The sequence below is a fragment of the Stomoxys calcitrans genome, chromosome 1 (genome assembly GCF_963082655.1).
Source record: "Stomoxys calcitrans chromosome 1, idStoCalc2.1, whole genome shotgun sequence".
NCBI classification, from domain to species: domain Eukaryota; kingdom Metazoa; phylum Arthropoda; class Insecta; order Diptera; family Muscidae; genus Stomoxys; species Stomoxys calcitrans.
The window spans coordinates 26,095,545-26,117,106 of NC_081552.1; the positions used below are offsets into that span (position 1 = coordinate 26,095,545).

The following is a 21,562-nucleotide window of genomic DNA, read 5'->3' on the forward strand; positions in this document are numbered from 1 at the left end:
AAGCATCACGTATCTGAGCGCTTTCTTGAGGTTTAAGAAGTCCAATCTGGAGATTGGTTTATATGAGAGCTATATCAGTTCATAGACCATACTTGGAACAGTTGTTTGAAGTCAAAGCAAAACGCCACTAGCAATATTTTAACCAAATCGGATTATAATTGCGTCCCCAAGAGGCTCATGAAGACCAATTGCGCTATTAAGAGGTACTAAAAGTGTAATCGGGAGAAAGTTTTTAATGGGAGTTTATCGTTTCATAGACCGAATTGGACCATACTTGGCACAGTTATTGGAAGTAGTAGCAAAACGCCACTTGCAGAGCCTCAGCTAAAGCGGGTAATAATTGCGCCATCTAGGGGCTCTCAAAGTCCAATCGGGAGATAAATTTATATGGTTTGCAGAATTTCTGCCAAATCTGATAAAAATTGCGCCCTCTTCAGGTTTAGGGAGTCCAATCGGAAGATCGGTTTATATGGGAGCTATATCAGGTCATCGACCGATTTAGAGCATACTTGGAACAATTGTTTGAAGTCGAACCAAAACACCACTATCAAAAACAAAACACCAATTCCCCAAATCGGATAATGATTGCGACCTAGAGAGGTTCGTGGTGTCCAATCGGGAGATCGGTTTATATGGGAGCTATATCAGGTTAAAGATCGAATTCGACCATGCTTGGCATTTTTATTGAAAGTAGAAGCAAACCGCCACTTGCAAAGTTTCTACCAAATCGGATAATAATTGCGACATCTAGAGGCTCAACAAGTCCAGTTCGAAGATCGGTTTATATGGATTTGGAACAAACTTGGCACAGTTGTTGGAAGTCAAGGCAAAATGCCGCTTGGAACATTTCAGCCAAACCGGATAATAATTGCACCCTCAAGAGGGTCAAAATTTCCAATTGCGCCCTCTAGAGGCTCAAGAAATCCAATCCGAAGATTGGTTTGTATGGTAACTAAATCAGATTATATACCGATTGGAAGCATACAATTGTTGGAAGTTAAAACACAACGCCACTAGCAGAATTTCAACTTAATCAGTTGATTAGTACGACCTCTTGGGATTTAAGGAGTTCAATAAGGAGAACGGTTTATATGTGAGCCATATTAGGTTATAGGCCGATTTATAACATAATAATATTATAATAATTGCGCCCTCCAGAGGCTGGAGGAATACAATCGGCAGACCGGTTTATATGGGAGCTATATGAGGTTAAACACCGATTTGGACCATATTTGGCACCGCAGTTGGAAGTCCAAACAAAACACCACGTTATGTCAAATCGGATACTAAATGCGCTCCATTGAGGCTCAAGAAGTTAGATCGGGACATCGGTTCATATGGCAGCTATATCAAAACATGGTCTGAGGGAACCGACCTACACTAGAGGGAAGTATTTGTGCTAAATTCCAAAAGGTAAGTTGTGCTGATTCGAAAGTTAGCGACAGATAGTAGGACAGGCGGGCGAGTATGGATAAATCGTCTAAGGATGTCAAGATAATCAAGAAATTTTATACTTTGGTGGGTCTCAGAACAACATTTCAATGAGTTACAAATGGAATGATGACATTAGTATAACCCCTTCCTATGGTGGAGGGTATACACCACCACCATAATGAAAATTCCCAACACCATAGGATAGGGAGCCCACCGTGTCGCAGAGGTTAGCATGTCCCCCTGTGAGGCTGATCACCTGGGTCCGAGTCCTGGCGAGAACATCATAAGCAAATGTTCAGTGGTGGTTATCCCCTTCAAATGCTGGCGACATTCGTGGGGTACTATGCAAGGTAAAAACTTCTCCTCAGAGAGGGAATGACGGCGCGGTTCGGATTCGGCTATAAAAATGAGGCCCCTCATCTTTTAGCTTAAATTTGAATCGATATCATTGATATGTGAGAAATTTGCCCCTGCTCGTCCTTAATGAAATATTCATGGGTAAATTTGCATTTGCATTATAGGATAAGAGGTAAACTCATTTAGTCATTCATCAATACATGGAGACATCCATTTCCGGCGTTACAAATTAAAAATTTTCTGGTACGCCGCAAAATTCTAAAACGATTTAATGATATCCGTTCTAATCAGGCAACAGTCTTCAAAAATTACGGTATTGAATTGAAATTTGCAACAGTTTAATATTTCATCCATACGCAGGCTAAATTCTTAAACGATCAAATCGGACCATATTTAGTTATAGCTGTCATTTAGACCGATCCTTCGATTTTGGTTCTTAAGCTCATTTCTTTAAAATTAAAAACCACAAGTTGTACTAAGATTTAGGTTCTTAAGCTCATTTCGCTGTAATTTAATTCCACAATTTGGACTAAGGCCACCGATATCCGAATCGCATATGGTCCGTATCGGTCATGCCGTTTAGACCGATCTGCTGATTCAAGGTCTTAAGCCCATAACAGACGCTTTTATTTATTCCTAAATTTCGCTGAAATTTAAAACCAGAAGTTCTACTAAGACCAACGATATCCGAAACCCACATGGTCCATATCGGGTCATATTTAGATATAACTGTCATATAAGCCGATATGCTGATTCAGGGTCCCAAGCCCATAATAGGCGCATTTATTATCCTATTTTGCTGAAATTTTAAACTGTGACTTGTGTAAGGCTTTTCGGCACCTGGACCGAATATGATCCCGATTTGCCCAGTGTTTGGACCTGAATATGGATGTAGTGATTTTATAATAAAATAACGATGATGGTGGGTATACAAAGTTGGGCGCGGCCGAACTTTATCCATTTTTAGTTGTCATACCCTGCACCATTAGATGGGTGTATACTAATTTCGTCTGAAACACCTCGAAATATTCATCTAAAGCCCCAAAAAGTATATATATTCTGGATCGTCATGACATTTTGAGTCGATCTAGGCATATCCGTCCGTTATCCGTTATACATAGCCCTGCACAAAGCCATTCATTGATGACTGTTTTTGCTGAACTTTTGCAAGACTACTGAAGAACGAGACACTGAAGATAGAACAACCACAATTCAGTACTTAGGAGTATTTTTATCCCGAATTCATAGCCGCTGCAGAGAGTTATGAGAAATTGCTCGCTGTATATGAAAGCGTCTCGCTGTCATTTTTATACCCTCCACCATAGGATGGGGGGTATACTAATTTCGTCATTCTGATTGTAACTACTCGAAATATTCGTCTGAGACCCCATAAAGTATATATATTCTTGATCGTCGCGACATTTTATGTCGATCTAGCCATGTCCGTCCGTCCGTCTGTCGAAAGCACGCTAACTTCCGAAGGAGTGAAGCTAGCCGCTTAAAATTTTGTACAAATACTTCTTATTAGTGTAGATCGGTTGGTATTGCAAATGGGCCATATCGGTCCATGTTTTGATATAGCTGCCATATAAACCGATCTTGGGTCTTGACTTCTTGAGCCTCTAGAGTGCGCAATTCTTATCCGATTGGAATGAAATTTTGCACGACGTGTTTTATTATGATATCCAACAACTGTGCCAAATATGGTTCAAATCCGTCCATAACCTGATATAGCTGCCATATAAACCGATATTGGGTCTTGACTTCTTGAGCCTCTAGAGTGCGCAATTCTTATCCGATTGGAATGAAATTTTGCACGACGTGTTTTATTATGATATCCAACAACTGTGCCAAGTATGGTTCAAATCGGTTTATAACCTGATATAGCTGCCATATAAACCGATCTTGGGTCTTGACTTCTTGAGCCTCTAGAGTGCGCAATTCTTATCCGATTGGAATGAAATTTTGCACGACGTGTTTTGTTATGATATCCAACAACTGTGCCAAGTATGGTTCAAATCGGTCCATAACCGGATATAGCTGCCATATAAACCGATCTTGGGTCTTGACTTCTTGAGCCTCTGGAGGGCCCAATTCTTATCCGATTGGAATGAAATTTTCATTTAGTCAAATAAGGTACAAGTCGGTTCATAACTAGATATAGCTGCCATATAAACCGATCTGGGATCTTGACTTCTTGAGCCTCTAGAGGTCGCAATTATTCTCCGATTTGCCTGAAATTTTGTACGACAGATTCTCTCATGACCATTAACATACGTGTTTATTATGGTCTGAATCGGTCTATAGCCCGATACAGCTCCCATACAAATCCATCTCTCTATTTTACTTCTTGAGGCCACTAAGGGCGCAATTCTTATTCAAATTGGCTGACATTTTACACAGGTCTCCAACATATAATTTAATTTTGGTCCAAACCGGACTATATCTTGATATCGCTCTAATAGCAGAGCAAATCTTTTCTAATTTCATTTTTTTGCTTAAAAAGAGATGCCGGGAAAAGAACTCGACAAATGCGATCCATGGTGGAGGGTATATAAGATTCGGCCCGGCCGAACATAGCACGCTTTTAGTTGTCAAAATATGAACTGATCACAGGCGTGTGTGTGTGTTTACCCATGCTTTTGCCAAATCAACCACGTTGCCTTCGTACGAATTTCGTAGTACGAAAGCAGAATACATGCATTGTGCAAAGTGCACTCACTAAAATCCGAATCAATCTTTCCTTTTGCTGAAGGGCTAATTTTATGCATTCACTCATCTCGTTACTTGATGACTTGTTTATCTGTTTTACTCAGTTCTCAATTGTCTCATACAATGTTGTACAATATTTGCGCAGGCCATATGTCTGTCGATAGCACGATAACTTTCGCGGAAGTAAAGCTACCAGATTGAAATTTTGCACCAATACTTCTAATTAATGTAGGTCAACTGGGATTGTTAATGGGCCAAATTGGTCCAATATAAAACGACATCCACATTATATTTCTTATCCGATTTAGCTAAAATTTGACACAATATCGTCTGCTGTGACATTCAACAGATGAACCAAGTATGGTCTCGATCGGTCCAATACTTGATATAGCTCTCCATATAAACCGTTCGCCCAATTATACTTCTTGAGCCTCCAGGGGGAGCAGTTTTTATCCGATTTATTGAAAATTGTCACAATGACTTCGACCTTCGCCATGCAAACCAAGTATGGCCCGAACTGGTGCATAATCGGATATAGCTGCAATAGCAAAAATGCAATCCAAATTTGCCCATTAACAATCCATTAAGGAACAAGGGCAAACTTCTCATACATCACTGGGTGCCGTCCGATTCAAGTTTCAAGCTTAATGATGAGAGGCCTCTGCGGCATACCGCAGAGCGACACCTTTTTAAGGAGAAGTTTTTACATGGCAATGTACCTAACAAATGTCGCCAGCAGAAGTGATAAGGGCGTTCAGCATCAAAGGCGGACAACCTCTGCGCTACGGTTGGCACCAATAGCATAGAAATTTGTATCCTTTATCCTTATTTTGCCTATAAAGAGATACCGGGCAAAGAATTTACTAATGCGATCCATGATAGAGGGTATATGAGATTCGGCCCAGCAGAACTTAACACGTTTTTACTTGTTTTAAATATAATTAATTAATTTAGTTACTTTTTTACATAATTAATTTTTTTTATTGAAATAAAACGACATTGTTTTAAATCACTAATAAATTTTTTCAAACAAAAATGTTATGTTTGTTTACTTTTTCTTTTTATTCTTATTACCACGATGAACTTGGTTCAAATGCTTTTATTGAACTTTTCCATTTATTTAAATTGCACTTTTTCTGTTATATTTGATTTCACTATGAAAATTGGTTATGATATCCTGAAAACAAAAAAAAAATACAATTAAATTAGAAAACTTAAAAAAAATAAAAGTTTTTAAAATAATATTAGAGAACAAAAGTAAAACCACAGTAATGTGGTATTATGCTTACCTGATTGAATCAATCAATCAAAACAAGGATATTTAGTAAGTCAAAAGTTTAAGAATAAGTTTAATGGAAAATATTAGGGGTATTTAAATGATTTACAAAATGTATTGTAGCATGTATGAATAAAATATATTGGGAATTGTGTAGGGAATTGTATTGGCAAGTCTTTACCGTTTCGCGTCGTCGCCAGCACTGAACTGTGGTGGTTGATTGACGCATGTGCAGTCATATTTTTCTCTCTTCCCACAACTCGGCCAATTCAGCGCAAGATGTCGTATGTTGAGGTCCTTCACTGCTACCAATGTTGATCACATCCTGTTGTATTGTTCGTTTTGATTCTAGCAATTTTATATGGTCCCAAAGTCTTTGGTTTAAGCTTAAGACCACCTCCTAATTGAGTCCGTTTAATTGCTACGATGTCGTTCTCGTTGTATTGAATCGCAGGTTTACGTTTTCGATTAAAAACTCCTGTATGGCAAAAATTTGTTGCTTTGCAGAATATCGTATAGCTTCTCGTTGTTCGTCGTAAATAGCAATAAGTTAAAGATCGAGCAGTTCTTTCAATTTCAAATCTTCTTTAGTTTTCATTTTCATTCCACTTAGTAGTTGAAATGGTGTTGTATTTGCGCTTCGCTAGTATGATGAGTTTATAAGCTATGGATATGATGATAAAGTTTAATCTTTCAATTTGACCATTAGCACGAGGAAGTCCTGTGGTGATTTTAATATGGGTAATGCCATCACAGTAGGTCCTAAGTCCATCACTCGTTAATGCTGACCCACGGTCGGAAAATATCATTTCAGGGTTACCAAAAATGGTACTTTGGGTAGTTAATAGGAAAATAGCTTCTTTTGCAGAAGTTGCCTTGGTGGGATATAACCAACAAAAATTTAGTTAAACTGTCGATCAAGGCAAAAATGTGGTTGTAAAGTTTGCAGGTTGATTGAAGAGGTCCAAGAAAATCGATATGGTTAGTATGTAATGGAGTGTCGTTTTTCGGTATCGGCCTTAGTTCACCTTCTTGTTTGTCACGTTTCTGGTTTGAAACTATACAAGGGATACCGTTCGATATCCGCTTCAGGATTCTCTCTTCTAATTTTGGAATGAAATACTCTCTTCTAATTTTGGATTAAAAATCAACTCTTTTGACTTAACTTAACAGAGAAGTGTCTTCGCTCATGAGCGTTTCTAATGATCTCGCTACGCATTCCCTTTGGTACAACAATCAATTCGCAATCGTCAACAAGTTTGTATAAGTTATCTCCTTTCATAAATTAATTCCTGAAGTCGGTTTAATCTTTTTAATTTTCTCGTATTATGCTGAGATTTTCGTCTTCTATTTGTAAACGGCTTTTTTCTTGACGTCAAATTTTGTTCGTCGATTATCATTATTGGGTGTCTGCTAAAAGCGTCTACATGTCTCATCTGTGTTCCGATGCGATGTTCAATAACATAATGGTATTCTTGTAGGAATAATACCCGACCAGCAACCCTAGTACATTGCAATCTGAGACTAGCTTAAATCGAATTTCTATGAGACAAACCCTTAACTTCTTCAAGGGTTCTATGATTACTAACACTTCAAGCTCATAGCTGGAATATTTCCATTCAGTGTCACTAGTTTTATGACTCATGTAATAGACTTCGCTGTTGACAGATTATTACTAAACGATGCAAAATCCAAAATCCAAATACGGACATTTTGACGGTTATTCGTTTTACTTTACATGCGAAAACTCGTGTTTTGTTTGCGGTGTTTAAACAAATGAATTTCACAATGTTTTTCACAATTTCATCACTTTTACTATTTCGGTTGAGGGCCAAAAATTTGTGGGATTATGCTTAGCCGATTGGCTCAATTAATCAAAACACGGATATTTAACAAGTCAAAAGTTTTGGAATAAGTTTAGTGGAAAATTCTAGGGGTATTTAAATGATTTACAAAATGTATGGTTGAACGCAGGATTCACTGAATAAGGTGAAGCCAAGTGATCAACCGATATACAATTTTTTAATTTTCTGGCCGTACTTGGCATTGAGGATGTCAACTTGTTCTCTTTTTACATTCCTTCTTTGTTTACGTATTCTCCTATTTGATGCCACTTTCAATCGGCAGATTTTACATCCTTAATGATGTTCATGGGGCCTATGCACTTTATGTTTTCGCAAGTGACCTAACCTTCTGTTAGTGAATCCTGGGTAGAATGAATGAATAAAATATTGGGTTGCCCAAAAAGTAATTGCGGATTTTTTAAAAGAAAGTAAATGCATTTTTAATAAAACTTAGAATGAGCTTTAATAAAATATACTTTTTTTACACTTTTTTTCTAAAGCAAACTAAAAGTAACAGCTGATAACTGACAGAAGAAAGAATGCAATTGCAGAGTCACAAGCTGTGAAAAAATTTGTCAACGCCGACTATATGAAAAATCCGCAATTACTTTTGGGCAACCCAATATGTTGGTTTGAAAGTGTAGAGAATTGTAATACTGTTTCGCGTCGTCGCAAGCACTGAGCTGTTGTGGTTGACAGACCTTTTTCTCTCCTCCTACCGTTATTATTTAATTAATAAAAATAAAATTCATGGAAAAGAATACAGTTAAATTAGAAAACTAAAGTAAAATCAAGTTATTATAAAAAAAAAATTCATGGAAAATTTTAATAAAAATCTATAAAAAAAAAGTTGTATAAAGTAAGTTGTAAATTTCATTTCATTTCAACAAACCCGTCCCTGTCCTGTCAACAAACTGATATTCCATTGCCCTATACCCTGGGGTTGTACTTCTTCAGCTTAGGAAAGATATCTTTCTCCTTCACGAGAAACTCAGACACAGGGCTATTGCCACTCTGCAACTCATAACATCAACCCATGCTCAATTATCGTAGTGATGGTAGCATAGGGAGTTGGCTCACTGATTTCGCAGCATGGCCAGTATTTATCAGTGACACAAACCTGAGTAACTGACTATGAAGATTCCGCCTGAAAAACGCTATATTCACTTAGAAGTCTAATGAGGTGCCCACATATGTGGACAAATTTGGACACATCTCTTTAAAGCCGGGGGTGCAGGAAAATTTGGGATGTGTTTAACCCAAAGGGAAGACGACCTCCAAGTCATCAATGAAGAAATCATGATTTATTGATCCATCACCCAACCCATACATTGTAGCCACGCTAAATCTGCAAACCCTTTCCGAACAGACAAACACCTGAAATTTGAGCTTTCAGATCATTTCAGTGTAAGGGCAAACTTTGAATCTCATGAACGAGTATGGTGCGATATTTGGCACCTTCTCAAGGAAATACTTTTCGCTCTTGCCCTGCAACTTCTCGAGTATCCTCCCTGCGCAGAAAAATCTAACTACCAAATTTGTATATGAAACTTTTCCATTGAAATGAAGACTTTATTAGTTGAAGTAAGTTTGTAGTGTCTTGACAGACAAAATAATTGAAATGTTGTGGATTTTCAAGTTAGTTGTTAAAATTCGCGTACAACCATGCCACTAAGTACTCACAAAACTTGGTTGGAATCACCTGGCCGGTCAAAAAATATTGCTTTTGATGTTATATCTTGGCTTGCAAACAGTGACTTTCAACAACAAATTGGTAATTGCGGTCGCTCGCATTCAAAATAAATTGTTGCAGGAAAATTAACAAATTTCGTTGTCGTTTTTTTGACAAAAGTGGTTGTTTTTCAAAATTATTTTTATCTGTGTGAGACTTATCTCTTCAGGGCACAACGTTACACTAGGTGGGAGTCGCCAGAATTACAGCAGTGAACATCCTGAGCAACGACTTCGACCTAAGCCCCTTTGCATAAAGTTGCCATATACACAGATCACCAGGGTCTTGAGCCCATAAAGACTTATTTATTAAAAGACAGCCACTTAATTTTTATACCCTCCACCATAAGATGGGGGGTATACTAATTTCGTCATTCTGATTGTAACTACTCGAAATATTCGTCTTAGACCCCATAAAGTATATATATTCTTGATCGTCGTGAAATTTTATGTCGATCTAGCCATGTCCGTCCGTCTGTCCGTCCGTCCGTCCGTCCGTCCGTCCGTCTGTCTGTCGAAAGCACGCTAACTTCCGAAGGAGTAAAGCTAGCCGCTTGAAATTTTGCACAAATACTTGTTATTAGTTGTAGGTCAGTTGGTATTGTAAATGGGCAATATCGGTCCATGTTTTGATATAGCTGCCATATAAACCGATCTTGGGTCTTGACTTCTTGAGCCTCTAGAGTGCGCAATTCTTATCCGATTAGGATGAAATTTTGCACTACGTGTTTTGTTATGATATCCAACAATTGTGCCAAGTATGGTTCAAATCGGTTCATAACCTGATATAGCTGCCATATAAACCGATCTTGGGTCTTGACTTCTTGAGCCTCTAGAGTGCGCAATTCTTATCCGATTGGAATGAAATTTTGCGCGACGTGTTTACTTATGACATCCAACAACTGTGTCAAGTATGGTTCAAATCGGTCCATAACCTTATATAGCTGTCATATAAACCGATCTTGGGTCTTGACTTCTTGAGCCTCTAGATGGCACAATTCTTATCTGATTGGAATGAAATTTCGCACGAAGTATTTCGTTATGATATCCAACAACTGTGCCAAGCATGGTTCAAATCGGTCTATAACCTGATATAGCTGTCATATAAACCGATCTGGGATCTTGACTTCTTGAGCCTCCTCGGTCTATAGCCCGATACAGCTCCCATATAAATCGATCTCTCTATTTTACTTCTTGAGCCCACAAAGAGCGAAATTCTTATTCGAATTGGCTGACATTTTACACAGGTCTCCAACATAAATATAATTTAATTGTGGTCCAAACCAGACCATATCTTAATATCGCTCTAATAGCAGATCAAATCTTTTCTCATATCCTTTTTTTTGCCTAAGAAGAGATGCTGGGAAAAGAACTCGACAAATGCGATCCATGGTGGATGGTATATAAGATTCGGCCCGGCCGAACTTAGCGCGCTTTTACTTGTTTATTATGCCACCCACTTTATACTTGCAGGTTAGGTGTAGGGTATTATATAGTCGGCACCATTCGCTATCCTTACTTGTTTTATGTTTTATACCCTACACCACCATTGTGGTACAACTTTGTGCATTTTTTTGCAACACTAAGAATGAGAAGAGCTATACCGAACGGCTTAGAATCACTTCCTGATTCAATGTAGCTATGCCTGTCTGTCCGTCTGTCTGTCAGTCTGTCAGTCCATGTATTCTTGTAATCAAGGTATAGGTCGCATTTGTCGTCCGACTGTTACAAAATTTTGCACAAGTCAATTTTTTGGTCCAAAGACGAACGCTATTGATTTTGAGCAAAATCTGTTCAGATTTTGATATAGCTCCCATACATATCTTTCATCCGATATGTCCTATTAAAACTGTAGAAGCCACAATTTTGGTCCGATCTTTACAAAATTATGCACAAGATGTTTTATTTAACGTCCCAATACGAGTGCAAAAATCGGTTCAGATTTAGATAAACTTCTCATATATATGTTTCATCCGATATGGCCTTTGAAGCTACAACTTTGGTCCGATGTTTAAAAAAATTTTGCATGAGATGTTTTATAATGTCAAATGAAACAATTGCAATATGTGTGCAAAATTGCATAAAAACCGGTTCAGATTTAGATACAGCTCCCATATATATCTTTCATCCGATATGGCCTTCGAAGGCTATAGAAGCCACAATTTTAGTCCGATCTTTGCAAAATTTTGCATTAAATCTTTTATTTGATGTTTAAATACTTGTGCAAAATTTCATTAAAAGCGGTTCAGATTTAGATATAGCTCCCTTATATATCTTTCATCCGACATGTAGGGTGTAGGGTATCATTTAGTCGGATCCGACCGAAATTTGCATTTCCTTGCTGGTTTTTTTGTTAAATCTAATCCCACGGTACCAAATTTACCTCTTTTTTTAAGTTTGCAAAAATGTAGCCAATTTCTTGTAGCCCCTTTTAAAGCACAAAAGAAAATATTTAAATACCTTAAGGAAACAGCAATACTTCAACTTCTTACTTTTTGCAAAAAGAAATGACAGGCAAAATATGAAACTTCGAATGTTTATTGTAAAATTATTTGTTTTTTCTTTCTTAGGATTTCAAAGAATTTTTCTCTTATTTTGCCAATTCATGTCCAAAAGTTATGTGCGGCTTTAAAGTTGCTTTTTTGTGTTCTTTTTTTGATATTTGCTTCTTTTTTCATATTTTTATTCATTGTGTATTTGGTAACGGATACATAGTCTCAATAACTTTGGCAACGTCATCATTCTGTCACGATTATTATTTGTCTATAAAAATAAATCATTAATTTCAGCTTATGATGGAAGAGGGCCAACAGAAGTAGGAATTGTTCGAATTGATAAAGTACAAATAAACGAAAGCACATTGTGATATTGGGTGATAGATGATTCAGAGAGGAGGGACCAGAAGCAGGAGGAGAGTTATAAGTATGGATTTGAAATAAAGCTGGATTTTTTTCTTTCGATATATGATATTGAAAAACCAATTAATTTTTGATTTCATTACAAGGCATTTTTATTTTTGTAGAAAAAACTAATTGGCAGTAAGTAATGCAAGAAGGAAGAAAAAGAGAAAACATTTTTCAGAAATTTTGGTCAAAACGAATTTTAAGTACCCTCAGTTGCTTAGCAAAATTTAGGAATTTTCTAAAAGACAATTTTTTAAGTGCAATGGCTGGGCTGTGTAAAGACTCCAAGCTCTCAAAAAGCTATCCGTTTCGATTTTACAAAATCGCGTACACCTTTTGCAGGAAAGTTTCCAAATGATTAGTGATGATGCCTCAGTACGCATTTCTCTATTTCCACTGAGACAAAAACAAATCGCCATCCTCTGCTGTAGAGTACAACGCATAAATATTTCTATGACACACCATGTTAATCATTGCCGCTTCTCTGATATCACACAAAGATGATGGGGCAGCTATTATTGAAGATTAAATTCTCCAATATGATATATTTTTCTAATGATTTGTTATTAATAACAAAAACTAATAACATTAGTAAAAATATGATTGTATGCCAGTAATTGTGTACGGTTGGCTGGGGTAATTGTTTTTATTTTCCATCCCCACTTGCGGCCAATGTTTATTCAACTACTTAAGCTGAAAATTTTTATTTCATAATACTCCACAATTACTTTACGATGAAGTGATTACAAATAATGTTGGCCTGAAGTGTTTGAAATGAATTTGAGGAAGCTCATAGATCATAGTACCCTCGGCACCCCAACAACCACACTCAGTCAAGTTCCCTTAGATTTTGTGTGGTGGCTCATACCCGCTTAAATACCCCACACTCTTCAGGCAATTACTTTTGATATTTCTCCTTTACGTTTCTTCAGAAAAGTAGCAATCGTTTGTTTATTTTTTTTTTTTGTCTCTTAGATTTGTTTACATTTTCATTGATACCCTCATATTCAATTGAATTGATTTAAGCTTCGGTTGAGAGCGTATAATGAATCTGCTACAAGAAAGGCATAAGTCAAAATTCCATTATTTTAAGATTTTAGTAAAATAATTTTATGTTAAATAAAGCTTGGCATTAAAAATTTTTTGCGTCACATAAATTTACTGTTTATTTACTACGTAATCTTACACAGCAAACTGTAATACGATTGTTAACTATTATACTTCTAGGATAACTGTTATATTATTATCTCATTGCACTGTATATGCAAGTTATTATTTTGTTTCATTTCATTTGAGTTCACTGTTATGCACATAGAAAACGGCCATATTTTCTAATAAACTAACTATTATTATCTTACACAAACTGTTTACAACCTCCAGATGACTTTCAAACAAAGTCCTGAATTATTTTATCAGATAATTAACTGTTACTTTCTTAAAAACAAACAATCAGTAAAGCAAACTGTTATACGGCTGCAAAATTTTTAACGAATATTATAATGTATGATTTTATTTGAGTCCACTATTATAAGCATGGCACAACTGTTTTACATTAAAAAAAAAATGATAATAAATGTTATAAACCTACAACAACTGCTATATTATAATTTAATTGCTGTAAATAGTTCAAGTTAAATCTCCAAACTGTTTTCGACCGACTAAAAAACAAAACCACACCCTAATTAATACAACACAATTATTAAAACTGAAACTCAAAGAAAGTTATTATTGTATATTGTTTAATTTTATATCAGTTCTCTATAATACATATGTTAAAACTGTTATACATTCTATTAAACTAACTATTAAACACTTACAAAAACTGTTTTATGACAAAAGGAACAAAATCCTATTTCAAGCATGGAACCACAAGTATACAAACAGAAATATTAACAGTTATACAACTGTTATACAGTCATATTCATTTGAAAAAAATAGAAGAAAAAAAAATAATTTTATAATTTATTTACAATAAGCATGGAACCACAAGTATACAAACAGAAATATTAACAGTTATACAACAGTTATACTAATTTATTTATTGTAAATAAATTATAAAATTATTTTTTTTCTTCTATTTTTTTCAAATGAATATGACTGTATAACAGTTGTATAACTGTTAATATTTCTGTTTGTATACTTGTGGTTCCATGCTTGAAATAGGATTTTGTTCCTTTTGTCATAAAACAGATTTTGTAAATGTTTAACCAATATTTATTTAAATACGAAGCTTATAGCAAATTTAAGTTAAGTATCTGGGATATAATCAGCTAAAATAAACGTTATATTAAGAACAAACTGTTATACACATAGGACAATTGTTATTTATTAATTTAGTGGCGCTATATGATTCCAAAGAAGTTCTCAAATATTTTTGATTTTACTGTTATACAGTTGCTTTACATAAATGAAAGCTATTATTTTGTTTCATTCCATTTCAGTTTACTCTTATGCCCATCTAAAAACTGCTACATATTCTAATAAAATAACTGTTATACTAATAGAAAAAAGTGTTGTACCACCATCAGAAGACCTTTTAGCAAACATTAACATTATTTCATCTTTATTATTGCTTTATATTTTGTGGCTTAAATTTTACTTATTTCATTCTTGAAGCAAATGATTTTAACCTCTGTCCCTATGTCTGCCTGAGTGTGTTTGTATATGCCGCATTCAATTCATTTATTCAACACTTAAGTAAATTTGATTAAATTAGATGTGATTGCAGTAAATTTGAGTGTTTGAAGACTCGGCATCATATCCCACTACAGCAAACGTTTCCCCCCAGGAGTACAAAGGGTGAGAGAAAGAGATTTCATTCATTCCTAGCAGTAATTTGGTTTAGGAGAAGAAGGGGCTCAACAGTGTCAGTCAGACGCCCTGACTTAAGGCATTTAAATGTTGAAAACTTTTTCAGCGTCATCATTAACATTTCCCTAAGAACCCTTCCCCATTACATACATCTATCGATTTGCCTGTTTCCCTTATCGCAAGCAAGCAACCAATTGATCTCTGGCAATTTGTAATTTCTTCAAACTCATTATAGGGAATTTTGTGCGTTTTTTTTTCTTGTAATTTGTAATTGAATATGAAATGTTAGCTGATGGTAGAGGAGGTGGGGTTGGTTCTGTTATCGAGCCTGCCAGAAAACAAGCAAAGAATGAAGTACCAAAACAACAGCACAAAAAAGCACTTGCCTCTAATTACTTCCACAAACATTTCCAGCCATCTACAACTGGCTCCATTACCGAATGCCTTCCAATTTTCGTTACAATTTCAATTTATGCGAAATGATTTTTTCGCTTTCTTGCTTTTCAACGAGTTCATGCCATCAACTTTATTGATTTTACGATTATCGCTTCATTACGTATTATGGTTGCACTTGCAGAGCGGAGGAGGTAAGGGAATTAGTGGTAAGAACATTGAAATTCTTTCATCGACATTTGAGTACTATACGTTCATTATGAAATGCGTAGAAAGGGCTTTAAGCAACACTTATTGGCGTTTAATGTTTTCTTAGGAAGAAGACAATGGCATTTGAAAACTCTTTCCTTTTCCATTCTTTTAACGAAAATTGTGATTATTATAAAATGACGATGATTTTCTGAGCTTGGCAAACCCTTACATCATCTGTAAAAGCTTTACATTTTTGTAGTCTAGTGTTTTAGCAATAAAAATAAAAGATTTCTGCCAAGACTTTAGTGAATTTATGATTTGTATGGGTTTTTTTTTATAGTTTTCAATATGGAGTATGAAGATTTATTATCTATTTTTTCTTAGGATGATGTTAGTGTAAAAATAATTTTTAAGTAAATGTCAAAGATAATGGGGATATAAATCAAAACGGACGATAATGCATGAAATGTTTATTGGCGAACAAAAATTAAAAAGAAATAAACAAATAAAAAGCATTAAGTTCGGCCGGGCCGAACTTTGGATACCCACCACCTCGGGTGTATGTGTAAACCCCTTTCGCCACAATCTGGTGACAGTTGGATAACTTATGCACCCAAATTCGGAACGGAAATTGAGTGGTCTAATAAATATAAGTCACAGTTGGATTTTGTAATTCACATTTCAACAAAATCGGGTAATAAATAAAGTTTTATGAGCTTCACACCCTTAACCGGCATATCGGTCTATGCGACCGGCAGGGCTTCAGACCCTTTATCGGCAGTTCGGTCAATATGGCAGCTATATCCAAATATAGTCCGATCTGAACCATATTTGGGTCATATGCTGGGAGGCGTCAAACTACTCAGTTTCAAATTTCAGCGAAATTGGTAAAAAAATATACTGCTTTTATGGGCTTCAGACCCTTTATCTGGAGATTGATCTACATGGCAGCTATATCTAAATATAGTCCTGTACTATATTTGGATATTGTGAGGCTTAAACTGCGCACTATTCCAAATTTCAGCGAAATCGTATAAAAAATAAAGCTTTTATGGCCTTCAGACCCCTTATAGAAGGATCGGTCTATATGGCAGCTATATCTAAATATAGTCCGATCTGAACCAGGCCTAAAACTACTCTCTGCTCCAAATTTCAGCGGATGAAAAATAAAGCATTTATGGGCATCTAGAAGCTATATCCAAATATTGTCCGATTTGGACCGTTCAAAAACTTAATCAGCGTGCATCAAAGAGACGTATCTGTGCCAAATTGCAGCTCAATTTTTGAAGCCTGTAGAGTGATTACAACAGACGGACGGACAGAGACACGGACATCGTTAAATCGTCTTAGAATTTTACGACGATCCGAAAAATATTGTATATACTTTGTAGGGTCGGAAATTGATATTTCGATGTGTTGCAAACGGAATGACTAAATGAATATACCCCCCACAGTGAGTTGTCTTACGACCCTCGATATTTGTTTCGAATATGGTCTAGAGCGGACAATATCTTCATATAGCTCCTATAAGGACGTAGCCATGATTTTATTTTGGGGGGCCAACCCACATTTATAAAAATCAAAAAATTTCGAAATTCTTATTTTACTGTGAATTTTGTAAAGATATCTGAATTTTTATACCCTCCACCATAGGATGGGGGGTATACTAATTTCGTCATTCTGATTGTAACTACTCGAAATATTCGTCTGAGACCCCATAAAGTATACATATTCTTGATCGTCGCGAAATTTTATATCGATCTAGCCATGTCCGTCAGTCTGTCTGTCTGTCGAAAGCACGCTAACTTCCGAAGGAATAGAGCTAGCCGCTTGAAATTTTGCACAAACACTTTTTATTAGTGTAGGTCGATTGGTATTGTAAATGGGACATATCGGTCCATGTTTTGATATTGTTGCTATATAAACCGATCTTGGGTCTTGACTTCTTGAACCTCTAGAGTGCGCAATTCTTATCCGATTTTATTGAAATTTGGCACGTAGTGTTTTGGTATCACTTCCAATAACTACGCTTAGTATGGTTTAAATCGGTCCATATTTTGATATAGCTGCCATATAACCGATCTGGGGTCTTGACTTCTTGAGCCTCTAGAGGGCGCAATTCTCGTCCGATTTAACTGAAATTTTGCACGTAGTGTTTTGCTATTACTTTCAACAACTGTGCTAAGTATGATTTAAATCGTTTCATAATCTGGTATAGCTGTCATATAAACCGATCTTGGATTTTGACTTCTTGAGCCAATAGAGCGCGAAATTCCTATCCGATTTCGCTGAAATTTTGCATGAGGTGTTTTGTTATGACTTCCAATAACTGTGCTTAGTATGGCGTAGATCGATATAGAACCTGATATAGCTGCCATATAAACCGATCTGGGATCTTGACTTCTTGAACCTCTAGAGGGCGCAATTCTCATCCGATTTGGCTGAAATTTTGTACAAGGGCTTCTCTCATGACACATACGTGTCTAGTATGGTCAGAATCGATTAATAGCTTGATACAGCTCCCATATCAACCTTTCTCCCGATTTTGCTTCTTGAGCCCCTACAAGGCGCAATTCTTATCCGAATGAACTGAAATATTACACAGTGACTTCTACAATGTCAATCAGGATTCATTTATGGTCCGAATCGGACTATAACTTGTTTTGCTCTCAAACTAGTTTTATGATTTCAACGAGTTATTGTTTGTGTCGGTCTATTGGTTTTAAGTAACTTTTACTTCCACAAATTTTACGCAAACACACTGAACACATTAAGCAACTTAATTAAAATTAATGGAAATTCCGTTTTTTATGAAAAAGATGTCCCGTAAACATTGCATCTAACTATTGTCGTATATGCCTTTAATTTCCATCATGTCTTTATAATTCCTAAAGTGTTCTAATTTATTGGAGATACTTGTAAAATAAGAGAAGGTGTCATTGATGTCCAATGACCTAGAGTCAAATTTCAGCAAAATCGGATAATAAATGTGGCTTTTAAGGGTCTAAGACCCTAAATCGGAGGATCGGTCTATATGGCAGCTATATCCAAATCTGGACCGATCTGGGCCATATTGACTGAGGATGTCGAGGGGCCTAACGCAACTCACTGCCCCAAATTTCAGCACAATCGGATAATAAATGTGGCTTTTATTGGCCTAAGGCCCTAAATCGGCGGATCGGTCTATATAGGGGCTATATCAAGATATAGTCCGATATAGCCCATCTTCGAACTTAACCTGCTTATGAACAAAAAAAGAATCTGTGCAAAGTTTCAGCTCAATATCTCTGTTGTTTTGAAGACTGTAGCGTGATTATAACAGACAGACGGACGGACATGTCTAGATCGTCTTAGATTTTTACGCTGATCAAGAATATATATACTTTATAGGGTCACAAATGGATATTTCGATGTGTTGCAAACGGAATGACAAAATGAATATACCCCCATCCTTCGGTGGTGGGTATAAAAATAATTTCGGGGTTAGGTTGCCTTTAGAGAGTATTTAGTCCATAAAAAAATAATTTCTTATAGAAAGTTTGTCCTTAGAATAAGCTAAGTAAAATGTTGTCTTTAGAAGAAAAATTGAAAGCTATTTGATCTTTAAAAAATAATTTCGAGGGAGACCCGGATCTTGTTGAAATTTTATCATTAGAGAATGTGACGCTAAAATCTTTTATTTAATTTGTTTAGAAAATTTTTCATTAAAAATTAGTTTATACGTAGAATTTCGTTACAATTATGTCCTTAGGAAAAATAGTTTTAAGGCGGCCCTGGGCTCAGCAAAACATTGTCTTTGTGGAATAATATTAAAATGAAATTTTGTCATTTTAAAAAATTTTACTGATTTTTTTTTTTTTGATTGGAATAAATTTAATTTAAATTTTTTCTTAAGACAAAATCACTTTGGGTGGGGGGGGGGGTGCTCGGGTCCGAGGCTCCTCCCCTGGCTACGTCCCTGAGACCCCATATAGACTGATCTCCGAATTTAAGGTCTTAGGCCCATAGAAGGCGCAATTATCACTGAAAATTGGCAATGCTAATTTTCTTAGGCTCTTCGTCGACACTGAGGAGTATGGTTCAGATCGGAATATATTTCGATATAGTTGCTAAATATACCGATCATCCAATTTTAAACCTTTCACACCCATATATTGCGCATTTGTTGGCCGATTTTGTTGAAATTTTGATTTTGTCGAAATGTAGTTAATATATATACCTAAGGTATATATATTATACCTTATATCCAAAGTTCGGCCCGGCCAAACTTAGTGCCTTTTACTTTCTTTCAATGTCAATTTTAATATATCAGCTACCAAACATTTCATTGCGATAAAAAATTCTTATCAATGGCAATTTTCTCCGAATTCCTGGAATTATTTGCAATTTCCTCCAACTTCTTCCTTCCAAACACCCCCATAATAGTTTATTTGCCTACCAACGAACATAGCTCAAAGTTCATTAAACTCTTTTTGATTTGATTTGAATTCATTGTAGTTGTGTGGTCGTGTTTGCACAACACAACTGTTTAAATAAATCTCAAGTTATAAAGCATAAGCAAAACATATTTAGAATTATCACAATTTGATTGATTTAAATTTTTTGTGTCTTAACAAACATGCAAATAAAACCCCACAGCTCTCATTAATCATTTGAGTTGAAAATTTTGAAAGAGAAACCAAAAACAAAAAAATACTACAAACAAAGTTGTGAATACCAGCCAAGACGGACTGACAGGCATGAGGATTGTAAACAAGCAGCATCATTATTTCACTGTGTGAAAGGTGTCAATTGAGTGGAGGCGGAATTGTCAATTTTAATTATGAATCGTAAATAGATAAAGTGATTATTTATACTTTGATACACTGAGAGGAAAGTCTATTAAGATTTAAAGCCACTTGATTGCCACATTTCAGGTGTTATTGCAGTTTTTTTGTGGAAGAGCCAACATAGCCTTTGGCAACTCTACCAATATCGTTATAAGGATTTATGTTGCGATACGCAATATTTTTTTCACTTTAAGGTGTTTAAGTTCGCCAACAATAGCCGGTAGTGATTCTCAAGTCCGCTACAACACAATCACACTATTTCGCTTGAACTCCATCTGGAATAATTTTTTTTTTTAATTAACTCAGAAGTAGTAATGTGCGCGTGAGTGATTTTTCACTCACGGACGTTCTCGAAAAAAAATGCTACTCATGCACGCTAACGCACGACTTTTTTATATCAACTAACGTTCACACACGCTGGGGAGAAAAAAACTTTACTCGTGCACTACTAACGAGAAAATAATGAATCACGAGACAATCACGAGATGATCACGAAGCACTCGCGACTCACGAGCGCACCAACTGCAGCCGATGATTACCCCAGCAAGAATGAGGACAACGCTTAAGAAATGAAACCAGCGAAAACGGCCGAAAGGAAGAAACCCGACAGACCTAGGCAGCGACCGGAGGCCACGCCGAGGGACCTTAAGCGAAATGCTAAACCAGAGGGAGCTGAAGTCGCCATCCGTTCTGTTCAGAAGACCAAAACGGGTGCGATTCTCCTCGTAATGGGCAAAGATGGGAATGAGGACGTGTTCGGCGAATCCCTCAAGGGCACCCTTTTGCGTAGGACCTAAAACCAAAGGCGACAATAGAGATCAACGAACAGCGGAAATGCGCCAAACTTTTAGAGGACACGAGTGCGATAGCACTATACCGTACATCACTCTTGCGCCCAAAGAAATTATCGGAACGATAACAGAGTGGGGTATGCCAGAAACTTACGCAACAAGCGACCAGCTTGAAACTCCTTGAGGAAATTGACCGTCATGGCCACCGGTCAGAGCATGCATTAGTCGTTCTGTCAACAGTGGGACGTTTGATAGGCATCATAGAGTGCGGATGTAACAAATCCAAGCC

General features: G+C 36.4%; 1 long non-coding RNA gene across 1 annotated transcript in view; it reads right to left on the reverse strand.

The window, feature by feature from the left end:
- The window catches only part of LOC131998562 (uncharacterized), a 180,965-nt gene that overhangs the window by 136,610 nt on the left and 22,793 nt on the right, over window positions 1-21,562 (reverse strand). Inside the window, exon 2 of the long non-coding RNA XR_009398797.1 lies at window positions 5,556-5,680. This is a non-coding gene — a long non-coding RNA (uncharacterized LOC131998562). The remainder of the gene's footprint in view (window positions 1-5,555; window positions 5,681-21,562) is intronic.